Source organism: Protopterus annectens, chromosome 7.part0 (genome assembly GCF_019279795.1).
Source record: "Protopterus annectens isolate FY-2018-M chromosome 7.part0, PAN1.0, whole genome shotgun sequence".
Classification (NCBI taxonomy): Eukaryota; Metazoa; Chordata; order Ceratodontiformes; family Protopteridae; genus Protopterus; species Protopterus annectens.
Genome location: NC_056739.1, coordinates 1,007,663,187 through 1,007,679,165, shown reverse-complemented (window position 1 = coordinate 1,007,679,165; position 15,979 = coordinate 1,007,663,187). Strand labels below are relative to the sequence as shown.

The window sequence follows — 15,979 nt, the reverse complement described above, 5'->3', positions numbered from 1 at the left end:
AGAACAAAAAGTAATGGACTCCTTCCACTGAGAGCACTGCCAAAAAAATCCAAATAATAAATCCAAAGGTAAGGCAAGTACTACCACGCTGTATATGAATCAACTTCACTTTATTAAAACAATAGAAGCAGTATCATAAGTGCTTTCGGGTAAATCCCTTCATCAGATGATAAAACACTAGTAAAAACATAGTATCTAATATAGTACAACACAACCAATGAAAACCAATAGTTTACCCTCCTTTTTGCTAGAGCTGGTTTTAAAGGGACAACATCATTTAATCCTGGAGCTTTATCAGCTCACACTCTAAGAATCCATTGCATCTCCTTGTATTCAGTTTCATTATACAAGTCACCCATTCTTTGACTTCTATTTACAACACATATAACCATAAAGGTAAATACATGATCACTATGCAATTCTATATGCTTGTACAATGCATTGTGTTTTTTTCTTAACCTTATATCTGATAGATGCTTACAAATTTTATCTTTAAGTCTGCAATTTGTTTTTCCTACATAATATGCAGTGCACTGTTGACAGTTCGCAATATAGACAACATTTTGCCTGTTACAGTAAGCATACATATTCAAAAGGTAATTCCTGTTGGTCCTGGGGTGTATAAAGCAGTTCCCTTGTAGAATGTTCTGACAGGCTTTACAATATAGGCATGGATAAGTTCCCTTTTTCTTCTATGCTGACTATAACATGCAAAATATTGTCTATATTGCAAACTGTCAACAGTGTACTGCATATTATGTAGGAAAAACAAATTGCAGACTTCAAAATAGAATTTGTAAGCATCTTTCAAATATAAGGTTAAGAAAAGAACACAATGCACTCTACAAGCATATAGAATTACATAGTGATCATGCATTTGCCTTTATGGTTATATGTGTTGTAAATAGAAATCAACGAATGGGTGACTTGTATAATGAAACTGAATACAAGGAGATGCAATGGATTCTTAGAGTGGGAGCTGATAAAGCCCCAGGATTAAATGATGTTGTCCCTTTTAAGACCAGCTCTAGCAAAAAGGAGGGTAAACTACTGATTTTCATTGGCTGTGTTGTATTATATTGGATACTATGCTTTTACTAGTGTGTTATCATCTGATGAAGGGATTTACCTGAAAGCACTTATGATACTGCTTCTATTGTTTTAATAAAGTGAAGTTGCTTCATATACAGTGTGGCAGTACTTGCCTTACATTTGGATTTATCTACTATAAGATGAAGGATACATTTGACATTTTATCACATAGCCTCATTAGTGCATTGACCGGACATTTTATTTTATGCTGCCATTCTTTTTAAACTCTTCACATTAAAATAGCAGTATGGTGAAAAAGTTTAGATACTAATTTGTCCAAAATGCAAGGCGTTTCAGGTATGGAAATATTTTCATTTGAATATGACTTGAACTCATTATATTCTTTGGTTTGGGATTCATAATTAGCCCTTGGTGTGTGAAATTCAACATGCATGTATTGTTAAGATTGTCTTCTGTTTTGCAATTTGCATAACTCTACATTTAGATATGTTCAGAAACAGAGGTATAGCTCAGCATGATTAACTGTAAAGATGGCTGAATAGAGAAGTACAGCGAAAAAAGTAAAACAAACAAAAAAAAATGTTTTTAACCATCTCTCATACTCCAGTAATTGGTAAATGTATTATTGTGCACATCCAACTCTTCTGTCAGACAGATTAAAGTTTAAAATTTCAGGATTATTTAATTTCACCAAATCACCTTTCATCTTTTCTAGTTTGTGCCTGCAGAACTCTTCATTTCCTGTGCAGTACAAGGAAGATAGTGCCATATTTGTCATTGTAAATGAAAGATTTTCTTTTATTTTAAATTGTGAATTATTAACCTAGTACTTATTTATTTATTTTTTTTGTATATGCTCATGATATTTTAAAGACATTTTTGACTACTAGTAAACTACATATAATTAAATTTTGAGGAATCAAAAGACTGACTTATTCTAAATACAGTACTAGATTCTTAGCAAATTAATTTGTTCCACAATAAGATACTATTTTCCCATTTTAAATGGTTGTTGGAAATTCATATAAATGTGTCAGAACTATTTGCTGCCAGTTTACATTAGAAATATTACTTAAAATGAGAGATGAGTCAAGGAAGTATTAATATTTTGACATACAGTACTCATTTTTAAATTTTGCATATTGAACTGAAAACAATGTGAATCTGTAGTGCACAAAGGATTATTCCCATATGCCACTTAGGGGGCCTGTGTCTGAATTGCGAACTGGGTTGTAGATGACTAGTAAAGAAGACCCAAGTGGCTCTTGCCAGCTCAACTTCTGTTCTGTAGAGATTGCTCCGAGGCAGACTATGGTCTGTAATGGAGTCTCTGAAGTATAGCTCAGGTGGAACAAATTGACCTAGGGCAGACAAGTTATCTTCAGCTACTAGGCTGTTGCTATAACAGTATCTGGGAGATTATGGATTGCTGCATGTTTAGAGATGTGGAAGTGGATCTAAAAACTCACAGGAGGGAAAAAAGAGGAAAACATGCAGTTTACGAGTCTTATTTTTAAATGCAGTAACTGCGTACTTCAGAGAAGGAAACAATAGTGACATGAAAGTAATGTAGGAAAAGTAGCTGTCAATTGTATGCCATTAACATAAAAACAAAGGATAGCACAGTTTAAGCTTTTTATAATATGTGGTCCACTATGGTTTGTGAATCACTGTTATAGTTTGCTAACAGGGACTGTGTTCTGAGACAAATGGAAAAACTAAAGATTGTGTGTAAGGTTACCAAAATGTGTTGTTCTTTATTCCATAACTCTTCCCTGAAAAACAGATATACAATCCTAATGATTATATATATATATATATATATATATATATATATATATATATATGGATCTACCTTAGTACATCGACATTTCAAAATACCGAAAACGAATTAACCGACACCAAAACAACGAAAGTCATTTAACCGACGCCAGAAAATCGACAGTTCACAAACACGACATCGCATACACCCGACACATCATACCAACAAACAAAACACATCCCCTATCCAACACCCACACACACAACACAAGCACACCAAAATCCTTACAAACAAACACTAACCCATACATACACAACTATCTACAACCCTAACCCAAACCCTTACCCTAAGGTCCGTCACTATCGCACACTCACCTAACCTGCGCCCTAACCCTAACTCACTTATCCCACCCCTACAAAACACCAACATCGCACACTTACCTTACTCGCACTCACCTAACCCGCGCCCTAACCCTAACTCACTTATCCCACCCCTACCCCTACAAAACACCAACATCGCACACTTACTTTACTCGCACACTCACCTAACCCGTGCCCTAACCCTAACTCACTTATCCCACCCCTACCCCTACTAAACACCAGCATCGCACACTTACCTTACTCGCACCCTATCGTCCGTCACTACCGCATACTTACATATCCTTTCCCCATCGCAGCTTCTCAGCGTCGGTGTCTTCCTCCGTCGGTCTTCTGCCTCGTCGATCTTCTGGCGTCGGTGACGTGACTTTCGACATTCTCGTGTCGGTTAATCCGTTTTCGCTATTTTAACATGTCGATGAACTAAGATAGACCCATATATATATATATATATATATATATATATATATATATATATATATATATATATATATATATATATACAGAGAGAGGGAGAGAGAGAGAGAAAAAAAGAGAGTGATAAAAATCTCTCTCTCTTTCTCTCTCTATATATAGATAGAATAACACAGACATTAATTAAAAAAGATTCCTTTCACAGCAGCTTGGAAGTCAATGAGTCTTAAGTAAACAAATCTCATATTACTTCAGCAGTTCTATTCCTGCAAATAATTCTTCTCTGCAATTAACTATACCGCAGTCTAATCATCCATCCTCCACTTAATCAACCTGATCCTTAGACTAATCTTTTCTGATATCCTTTCTACTGAAAATAACAACCGTGTCTGCTTTATGACATAATGCCAATCCACCCACTAACTATCCCTTACATCCCATTTGCAAATTTACACTAACAGAAAACAATTCATTATTTATGTATAAATAGACAGCATCCCTCACAGAGTTAAAAACTCCTTACAAAGCTGTATCATATCCTACTTAGGCTACTACAAGCTGGTGACATTTAAAGTGAACTAGGTCCAAGCAATGTCAGCTGTCATGTTGCTTATGGCTAATAGTCAGTCAGACAAAATCTACAGGAATCAAATGTCATTCCACATAATCCTATCATCTTGAGCTCCAACAATCTTAAAATAGCATGCCTTAACACTGATAATAGCAATAACACATGGTCTGGAATACAGGAATGACTTTACTCAGGGAAAAAAAACTCACATTTAAGGCATAATTGAAACATGTCTCAAACACAATTTTTGCCTCTCCTAATATATACTCTCCCACTACTCCATTTATTTCAGCAACAGAACAGACATAAGGCAAGGTGGAGGTGTTATCCTTTTAATTTACAAAAAAATATCAGCCACCACAGACAACATTGGTACTGCAGAAAATAGAATATCCTAATAGAAATATAGGTAAATGGCCACAATAAGCTATACTTCTGGATGGGATATATCTCCCCAGCTTCCTCTATAGCTATCTTACAGCAACTTCTCTAATGTATAACATGAAATATGAAGACATTAACATCAATGCCACCATTAAAAGTCTATACCTTACATCTTTACATGCACATTACCCACTTAAACGCTCTAGACTGTTCCACTGTATTCAACCGCAGTGTTCCTAGCTTAGCTTTAAACCACTTTCTCAAGAAACATTCCATCCTACAACAGGTAGTCTTCCCTCTAGCTGACAGAAGATTTAGAAGGCAAAAATGTACATTGCTCAGCTGAGACTTACTAAAAAGTTTATAGCAGCTAGAGATAAGGCATGTCAAACTTGGAAGCAGCAGGAATGCAGTGCTCAGCCCCAATAACATTATCTAGATCTAAATAAAAGTGACAGTAGCGTGGCCAATTCTTCAAAATCAATTTTCATAAAAATGAGCAGAAAGCATGGGCTAGCAACCCAAAGTATTTCTTAAAAGAAATAAAATAACTCACAGAAAGTGCTGTAGAAGAGTTTTTTTCACACCCAGGCAGATAAAAAAAAAATCATTAACAAGAATGAGTGCTTTCTAACAGACCCCTTATAAGATATAACAGAAATGTTCCCTCCTTATGAAACCCAACCAATTATTAATTCCTGATAGCTCTTTCAATCATCTTCCCAACATTACACAATAGATGGTTATACCACAACATTTAATCTTAGGCACATTTCTGAAAAACAATTCCCTACTCAACGTTATTAAATAAAAGTGATGCATTCTCCAATATGTGGCATCCAGCCTTTCTTAAACCGATATCTTCTCATATTGCAAAATCTGTCTCACACACATGGAACTTCACTTCAGCTTACACTTACAAATTCTTATGGTGGCTAGGGATATGGCATAGGGAATTTGTAAACAACTGAAGTCCAATGATTAGCACAAAAAGGTAGTTAGTCTGTTTTGGTACTTGGTTCCACCTTCCAGTCTGGTCTGGCATCCCCTTAACTTAAAGTTGAGGAGAAAGCAGTTATTGCATTTTATGCCTCAGCCAGAGCACTGATGCCCTTCAGTTTTCATGCATAAGCAATACCAGCATTCATTTTTGAATGTCGGTAATGCACTGAAGACTGATCAGCATTTGCAGAACACACCCCCTGAGTTTCCTTAGAGACAGGAAGGAAAAATACTAATGGAGAAAAAAGAAAGCACTTGTTGATGAAGTATTTTTTTCATTTTCATAAAAAAGCTTGAAGAGATGCATTTGCTTAGTCCCAGAACTGTGACTCTAGGCAACACTATCTGAAATGTGATGGGGTGGTCTTCTTTGACTGACAAAACAAATTACAGTACTTAGGTTCGACTCATACCCATTCACCTTCATGCACACACACACACACACACACACACACACACACACACACACACACACACACACACACACACACACACACACACATCTGACTCCATTCATGCCCCTACATACATGCATACTTACATACTTTCATGTACATAACATACTAATGCGATCCTCTTTCGCACATACCCACTGAGCATTGCTAAACTTACCTGTACTATGACATCTTCCATTAAAGTCAAGGGGGTGAACACCATCTTTTGTCGGCTTGAAATTGTCCCTCTCAGTATGATAATTTGCACAGCTATGCAATTCTCTGAACCACTCAGCAGTGTAAAACAGTAGCCTTAGGAAATTCTGTTGGAGAGCAGATAGTTCAATTAGCATTACCCATTCCATTGAGTCAGGTAACTCTTTGTTCTTCTAATAGCAGCAGTCTTCAAAAACTAGAAGTGTACCAATGAAGGAGTAAAAGAAGGCATCCTTCCTTATGGTTATAAAAATCAGTCAATTCAATTCACTCAGAAAAAACAATGACAGTCCACATGCAGGACAAACATGGAGTACAACTTATGAGGCATATGGTAGTACTTCTTTCTGTAGCATTAGAGGTGAAAATTGCACTATTGAATTGTATCATTTTGATTATTTAATTTCAGTATCTGCACTCCTTATATGTAGTGATATTTGAATGCCTGATTATAGCCTTATGTAGGCAATTTTTGATACTTCCTGGCATAATAGTTATAACAATTAATAGTTTACATTCATAATTGTTTGCTTTCATATGGAAGTCTCAGAGATGGTTGGCATTATTTATTAGTACAGTGCATTCTAATGCTGCTTTCACACCTGCAATTATTATATGTGAAAAATAAAGACAAGGATTTAAAGCAAACACGTATAGACACAAAATATTCCTAGTTACTAGACATGTTATTTATAAAAACTAAGCAATAACATGAAGATAGCCTGTAATCATTGTGTGGCATTGCTTTCTCAGTTCCTGTGTTCATTATCTTTTGCAGAAATAAAATATATTGGTAAATGATGAAAGGCCTGCTATGAACTCAGCAGTATTTTTTTTCAGGAGCTGATAACAACACAGCTGTCCAACACTAAGCTTGATATTATGTGTTAGAAAATGACATTGTTCAATGTTTCTGAATAAAAACTGTAACTTATAGCTGCAAGAACTCTTGATGAGTTTTTCACACCTTTGAGTAGTCACTTCTTGGTAATTGGCCAAAGGGGAAAAGGTTACATAACACTGATTTTTGAGAACATACACACTACAGTAGTTTGACACATGAGTTGTAAAACGTGCTGCTAAATCCTTTATCAAAGCACAGCATGAAATAATAATGCTGAAAATCATTACAGGAAAACACGATGAGCCTGGATGTACAGAGTCTTGACCTTGGTTTTCTGCTGTTGATTGGATATTTATTTTAAATAGCGAGGAAACCTCAGATTAGTGCAATGCTATCATATTTGCTTCTAAGGGCCTTGAGATGGACTGAGAATTCTAAATGGGCTGAGGCATGAAGACAGCAAAAAAATAAAATAAATGAAATAAGGATGCCAACTTCTACATTTTTCAGAATAGGTGTTATTTCTGTCAGAAAGACTGCAATTGAAAATTACATTTGTCGCCAAGTGCCACTTTTCTCCCACAAATGAAAAAAACTTGAAGACTTGAACACTTAAGGCAAATCTAACATCCAATGGGTTAGGTTAATTTTATCACTAAAAGGGAAATTATCTAGGCTAAAAATTGTTAACAAGGGCAGCTAGCCTAGTACTAACCTATGAACCTACAAGAAGTTCCAGCCAGTTTATTATAAGTAAAACATATCACTTTGTTACAAATGATGTCAGCATTTAATTGCAAGCATACTACAACTTAACTCTTAAAACATCATAATAACCCATGAACACTGATCAGCCCTGCCAGCTGAGTAGAGTGACAGACTACCTACTCTAGTCTGGGATGTACCATAAAAAACAAAAGGTGTACTTACACTGTCCTTTCAGTAAAATGGCCAGATGCAACATAGATGATAGCTTGCTGCTACATTCCTGAAGCTTCAACTAGTCCAGAAAAGGAAAGGATGTAGGCTGCCTGGAGATCATGCACATCTGAACAAAATGGAGAAGGGGGATCACTGGATTGCTACACAATAAAGGTTGTGGAAGCCTCCGACCATTTATAAAATACTGGGTGTCCCCTCAAGGCTGGCAAATGGGAAGCTTGTGGGTGGACAACTCAGTCTCCACCTCAACCTTTTATAAATTATCCAAACCAAATAAGCAGCTCAACTGATATGTAACCCTAAAGTCTGATGTTTCAATAGATGCACCCAGATGACAACCTCATGCCAAAAGATAAATGATATTTTCTTGTTTCTTGTTTTCCATTATGGACAATACTGGCCAGCATGGTGGTAATGTAATACAGCAAGATGCAAGACCATATGGATGGTCATGCAATGCTCGTCACTGCTGCATGACTAGAAATGTGCCAGCTTTCATCACTACTGAAATACATATTCTGATATTTTTTAAATGTATTATTTACATCAAAAATTAGTCACAATGTCTACTTTAATTGCCTCTGACAGGAAATATGATTTTAGGTATCCAGAGCAAGGCTTTCATTTTATTAATTTTTACTACAGGATGAAGCACTTTCATAATCCTGGGTAATCCTGATTTTGCTGCAATCTGTTTCTACACTGCTAAACAATTATGCATCGTTAAATGTCTTTCTACTCTTTTATCTTATAGTTAGGATGGGGAATAATACAATTTATTCTGAAGGGAAGTGAAACCAAACCTGTTTTTACTATGAGAATCCCCATCTCCTTGTTGTGGGATTATATTAAGCAGCTGTGTTTAATACTGAGTTGTAGTCAACTTTACATATCTAATGCATTTTTTTATTTTCTTATACTTGAACTATAGTGCACAATGTAGGATTGAGAGCCACAAAATATTTTTTTTATTTATTATTTATTTATACTTTCTTATCAGTTTGTTTGGCTGAGCTACAATGCCATTTGTACTTGATGCCTTGTAAGTCACACAAATGTATGCATTATATAAAAATACAGATACAGATAAATACATAACAGGCAACAAGTTTATCAAATGACATTAAGTATACTGCCAGCTCATAATAAACAATACTATATCACAGGCTACACGGGCTGTTTTCCTTTCACTTACTTATATAGTTCAGTCCTTTGTCAGATTGAAACGTTTTAAGAGCAGCAATTCCAGTTCCCCTTTCTGATTCAGAGGCCACAGTTATCGTTTAGTTGACAGGACAGGTTATACGGCAGGATATTTGATAAACAAGAATGATGTAACAGCAGGAATTTATACAGAGAAAGTTAAGTATTGCTTCGTTGGAAATTTAAATTCATTTTGTGGATACTGATGACAAGTGACAAGTAAAAAGATATACGATTTTGCAGATTTCTGTTGAAGCTTATGTGCTATTTTCAATTCATTTAAATGTAAAGTTTCAAACCAGCCTTTTTGTTTTATGCAGAATACATATATCATTAACAGATGTCTCCAACAGGATGCCATTGGGTGCAGGATGAGGGGAGCTGCAATATTGTACTGGCAGTTTCCAAAGTCTGTCCTAGCAAAGGACATAACTAGTTTTGTGATGACATAAACTGATTATCTGATGCAGTTGGCAGACTGAATCTCTGGCAAAAAATTGAGTCACTTCTTTGTGTTGCATCACATTTATATCATAAGGTATAAGGCCCATAAACTAGTTTTCTGGTTAAATAGTCACATTTGTGGAAAAAGACATTTAATATAAAACATTTTAATATTCATGTATAAAAATATTTCACTTGTTACTCTTTCTGACTTCCGTATGGCAAATTTTAGAGCAAACTACAGAAGTTTTTCAAATCTTTTACTGACTCAAAATAAGGAAATAAAAAGGAACCCATTAATGTCAGAACTTGACAAAAACAATCAGACAAACAAAAAGCCACCTAAAGTCATTGATTGGCATATTTATAAAGTCACATTTCCCCTGGACTCTTACTTAGAGAAAACCCAAAAGTCCTCAAGCAGCTTTGCATTATTTTATCACTAATCCAGGCTGTTAAACTGACAAGCTAATATCCTAGTAGGAAGCGTATTAATTGTTATTGTTTGTTATTATTAAGAAAAACTATCTCAGTTGTCTTTTGATCAAGCCAGATTCTAATACTTGGTAAGACAGATCATCTTTTTTTTTAAACATGTTGCCTCTTAGAAGTATCTGCAGTTTTTGTACTAATATAAAAGAAATTAATTTGCTTTATAATACATTAAATAACAGTTGAGTTAATATAAAAAAGCAACACTTGATTCAAAGCAGAAGGGCTGAATTAGTTGGCTATATTTTGTGTCCTGACCTTTAGCATATTATGCATACCTGCAATATACTTGGAAGCAAAATATCTCCAAAGTATAAGTTGGGCCTTATTTCTGTAAGGCATAGCAGCTCACAATAGAGACATTTCAACTTGGACACTTGTTTGATCTCTTGATATTATAGGTTTCATAGGTTCATAGAAGATCAGTAAACTAATGGCTTTTACAACCCTATCTATTAGTTCCTAGATTTTACCTGATTTTCGATCACTAAATGGTAGAGGCCAGCTTAGGTTTCTGTCTATGTCTCTGAGTCTTTTACAGACTGCCACTATCCATAAGGGACGTGGGTGCCACTCCAGGAGTGAATTTACAATTCACCATCCACTGATCCAAACTGTGTTTGAAGAGGGTCAGGGAAAGGGTAATCTCTGAGACACATATCTGTCTTTCTAGCATGTTTTGTTCATGTCACAGACTAAGTTTACATCCTTGAATTGGGTAGTCCTTGTGCAGTTTGCCTTGCAAATGTGTAACACTTTCATTAGTGTGATTTTTAATTCCTTTTTGAAAGTTGATATTTTTATTAGTATATTGATATTTTTTCTGTGTTGTTTGAACTTGTACTATTGTATTTAGACCATGTCTTGGAGCTTATCTCCCCGGGCCTCTACTGAAAAAGGACATGTATCCAGCTAGACTAGCCCGGTCAACAAATGTAAAATAAAATAAATAAATTAGGGCTTGTTTTGCTATAGTGTCTTGTAGGTTAGGCATTGATCACCCCTTAACAGTTGGTAGGAGACCGAATAAAGGGACAGGGCTTTTAGGTGATCTGCAAAGGACATGTTGTTTACACCCTGTTTTTTTTTTTTGCCTGGTCAAGAAGTTGCTGGAAGGTACATTGTCCTTGATTATTGGTCTGATGAGGGCTGGGTACAGTAGAACTGTAACTTCTTTGGATCTGGATGCCATGCCTTTAGTTATAAGCTGTGCCACATAGAAAGACATCCTCACCACTGTGGACTCATGGTGCCCAAAGTTCAGGCTACTGTCTATCTGTGTACCTAGATCAATCACCTCTGGGTCCACTCTTCTTGGTGTGCTATTAATGTCATAATTATTCTCAATATAAAATCTAATTTTTACTCTGAAGAGCACTAGTATTAAATGGTAGTGTGAATTAATCGCAACGTTTTGGAATATTGTGCTCATAAAATTGTATATACTTCAAATGAACGATATTCTATTCTTCATTAACTTTCATCATCTAAACAACTGTTGCCACATACTGTCCTCGACAACAATTCTCAGTGTGATGCATTTCACTCCTGCTTGGTAGCTAAACTAAGGATCTCAGTCATTCTATGTCTAAGAGAAATAAAAAAATCTATAACACTTTAAAGTTCTCCTAAAAACATAACTACTTGACAACTGGAATTGACACTTTTCCTCCACCATTGTTAGGCAAATTTTATATTCAGATTTGCTGCTTCACCTATTTCCATGTATTGTATTCTACCACTGGGTCTTTTAACTTTTAAATGCATAACCCACGCTCCCATATTCACTGTCTGTCTTCCTCTTGTCTTCTATTCCTAACACCATCCACTCTAACCGCATGATGCTGCTTATGTATTCTTTATACTGAAACCGATCTTTCATCTCCTGCAGCTTATATCTATTTCCCTAACTTTCATAATTCTGTCCTATTTCTTTCATTACAATAACATCTGCTCTTCTATGGAGAAATCTATCACCACTACACTCCACTCTATGTATCCTGGCATTTAATAAACAGGCCGTAAGATAGCAGTATAATTGAAAATTCTATCACTAGCATTTCTTAATTTCATGCTGCAACATAATTTTGTGTCTGTTTCCTTTTTTACCTTGTTATCTTATTATTTACTTCGATCCTTACAAGATAAAGCCTGTCCCTCTCACAACCCAATAGTACATGTATTACTCTCAACATTAATTATGTTGCTACATAATATTTAAATATATTCACAAACTGTAACTTGTTAGTAGCTCAGTAACACAGACTTGTGAATAGTTATGTAATATGATCTATTTCTGCTGCTTTCACTGTACTATTTTATTATACTCTGTAGAATTTCTTTTTTCTATTTTCTTGTATGTTCATCTTGCATAAGAGGGTTCTGATGGAGGTTTTCTCCCTGGGCTTCTTCTGAAAAGAGGTTTTCTTGCATAGTTACACTATATCAGCAAGAAAGGGAAATAAAAGAAAAATATTCTAATGCAATTTATCATTCACAGCATAAATACTATTCAGGTTAGGTCCCATGACAATAACCACATTATGCATCTAAGCATTCTTTTAAAGTTATGGCGTTTTGGCTCTACTTTCATAATGTTTCTAAGCATTCTTCTAACAATGTGGTGCTTTTCTTTATGTAAAACCATGTCAGTTCTACATCTCTAACTTTGTATCTCATTGCCTTCCCAATAAATCCTAATTGAGGCATCTGTCCTCTCCTTCTTTCAGGCGTCTCTTTCGTCCCAAGCATGACAAATGACATATACATGTGTACATACTGATACTGTGATGTCTATTGTACACGTTCATCTAAGACATTTTATATATTTTTTTTGTAACTTTCATGTTTGACACTTTGAGCTTGCTTGCAGGCAAGCCTTTTTCTTTTGCAGTGTATTTAAACTTTATGTTTTGTGTAAGTCTTATATTACCTGCAGCTGTAACTCAAACTTATAATTTTGTTTAACTGGAGCTTTTCTCCCCAGGCCTCCTCTGAAAAAGGACCTGTGTCCAGACGGACTTTCCCAGTAAACAAATGTTAAATAAATAAATAAATGTAAAAATCATCTGAGCCTCTTTTTATCTCATGACACTTTAGGAAGGAACACGATTCTTTATTCTGAAGCATCAAGCTGTTACCATGCTCTGAGAAGACTGGCATACTATAATAGGTGGTATCCCTTTTATCTTGACCCTTCACTTTCCCTCTGACCATCCATCAGGTCCCCCTTTCTCTGAACCTGCCTAATGTACAGAAATGGAGACTGTTGCACAGGGCAGATCAATATCCCTAGTAGATTCTTTTCCAATAATTCATTATTGTTTTGGTGCCCAGTACAATATTCTTGTCCTATCAAGATCCAAAGATGCTATTGCCTGATGCCCCTCCTTTAACACTGATGCTCTGACATTTCAGTGGGAGGGAGTTAGCTGAGGCCAGTATGAGGAGTGTAAAGCTTTGGAAGTTGGGCCTGACATCTGTCTTCCCACAAACAGAAATCTCACCTGTGGTGACTATAGCAGTGAACAAAGACAGCCATCTACAGTTCTGGTAAGTTCCTAATACAACTATACTTTCTTTTTTATATATTTATCTAGTTATATTTTATCATTCATTGTTTATTGTATAGGTTCATAAGTTTATTGATAAGTACTAGGTTAGGTGCCTTTGCTGGGCATTTTAAACATAGCCAATTTTCTTTTTTTTTCTGGAATTAACCTGCCTCATTTGGTTAGAGATTGGCCTTACTCTCCCTGCGGTTGAGAATTATATCTTACCCCTAAAGAGAATAGTTGGAATCATACCATAGATAATTAGAGGGACCCATACATGGGATAAAACAGTTAGTAGCTGTTTTTATCATTTAGTAGTACAGGGGGCAGTTCTGGGGTAAATTTTCTGTTTCTCATCCATAGATCTAACTTGACCTTGAATATGGACATTATGTGTACGGGGAGTCTGTTTCAGAGCAGTGGTATCCTCTGCAAGATATAACTGTCCACTCAAACTATTCTGTTCATGTTGCAGAAGAGGTTTAGATTGCTAGACCAAGTATATCTAATGTCATGTGACTTGCTGATGTGCAGTGAATCCATCTCTATTGGGCCAGACGATGCCTTTTATGCCGGAAACAAGTCACATCTTTGATGACTGTTGGGTCAGTCCATACAGGGCATGTTTTTAGGCCTTATATCCTTTTAATAAGGTATCTCTGTGGGTATTCTAGTTGTTGCATGTGTCTAAACAAATACATGCCAAAGAGTGGCATTATATTCCAAGACTGGCCTACTAAGTGCTGAGTGAAAGGGAAAATGACATCCATAGATCTAGATGCAATTCCTTTTTATAAGCTGTGCAGCAGAGAAGGAATTTACTACAACAATGAACACATGTTGTTTTAATGTTAGGTCACTGTCCAAATAAGTTCCCAAATCCAGAGCAACTGTGTCAACTCTAAGGGGTCTCTTGTCAGCATGGTAATTCCCCAGGGCAGATGACTTCAAAAATGATGCAATAATGGATTCTTTGGCATTTGGTTTCAGTCCACAATTTTGGCACCAGTTATTTATTTGGGACAAACCTTCTTGCAGGATGACTAAGTCATTTGTGGATTCAGTGACTGCTCCAAGCTTGCAGTTATCTGGAAACTTAGTCAGTCAGAGGATATTGTCTTTTATTTCAGAAAAGTGGATGACAAATATGAGAGGTCCCAAGCACGGAACTCTGAGGACTCCACTGGTGACTGGTCTCTTTGTGGATGTAACTTTTTTTCATGACCTTTTTAAAAATATCCAATAGGTTGAGTAAGCATGGCTTGCACTTAACAAATCCAAACTGAGATGGGTCCAATGTTAGGAGGTTCCCTATGTCCTGGTTGATTAGTTCCATCCTACGTCTTTCCAAGGCTTTGCATCTGAGGCTGTTCACAGTTAGTTTGTAATAGCCTTAGTCTGTGGAAGGTCCTCCCTTATGTATGATAATGACTGTGGCTGTTCTCCATTCCCTTGGTATAAAACATGTATGGAATCTGAGATTTAACAGTATTATGTTTTTGGTTAAATCATGTTTCATGCTATTTAAGATGCATTCAGGGATATTGTCAGGACAGACTGATGCAGGATTTTTAGATTTTGATAACATTTTTAGGACTTGGTCATGTGTGATAACTAGAGGTGAGCCAGTTTCTAGTATATCTTGAGGGAAAGACCAAGAGGGAGATGGTAAAGCTAGAGCTAAATGTATTGTCCAGTAGGTTAGCTATATCTTCAGCCTCAGTGTAGGTAACATCATTCACAATCATCCCAATGCATTGCATTGTTGAGCTTTTGGGATCACAAACATAAATTAAAAATGCCTCATGATTGCCCTTGTCTTGGATAGCTATTTAAGCCTCAAAGTTGGCTTTGGTGGATTTTATTAAACTCCTAAGTGGTTTGTTTATTTCAGTAACATGGGCACTATCATTTTGGGAATTACTCTTCTTACTTTTGGTCAAAATTGTTTTCTTTTTATTATAAAGCTTGTTGATATTATGATTCCACCATGTAGGTTTGTTTCTGGGGTTTGCTCTACACTTGTTCCTGTGGAGTACAGCTGCATCAATTCAGGTGTTTACATGCTGGTGTAGTGTAGTGGTGCACATTTCTGAGTAATTAGTGGAGGTAATGCTTTGATGTGGATCTAAAGCCTGCCAGTGTATCACTTTGGAGTACTTAGTTTGTTTAAAAGAAATTTCTAAATGTACCTTGGATGTAAGGGATCTCTAATTTCAATTTTATTTTGAAAGTGACTGGTTTATGGTCAGGCCGAACAAGTGATGACGATATGCAAGGGATGCTA

General features: G+C 36.0%; 1 protein-coding gene across 1 annotated transcript in view; it reads left to right on the top strand.

Annotated features, from left to right (window-relative positions):
- The window catches only part of GRM7 (glutamate metabotropic receptor 7), a 3,543,572-nt gene that overhangs the window by 1,044,854 nt on the left and 2,482,739 nt on the right, over positions 1–15,979 (top strand). The window lies entirely within an intron of this gene.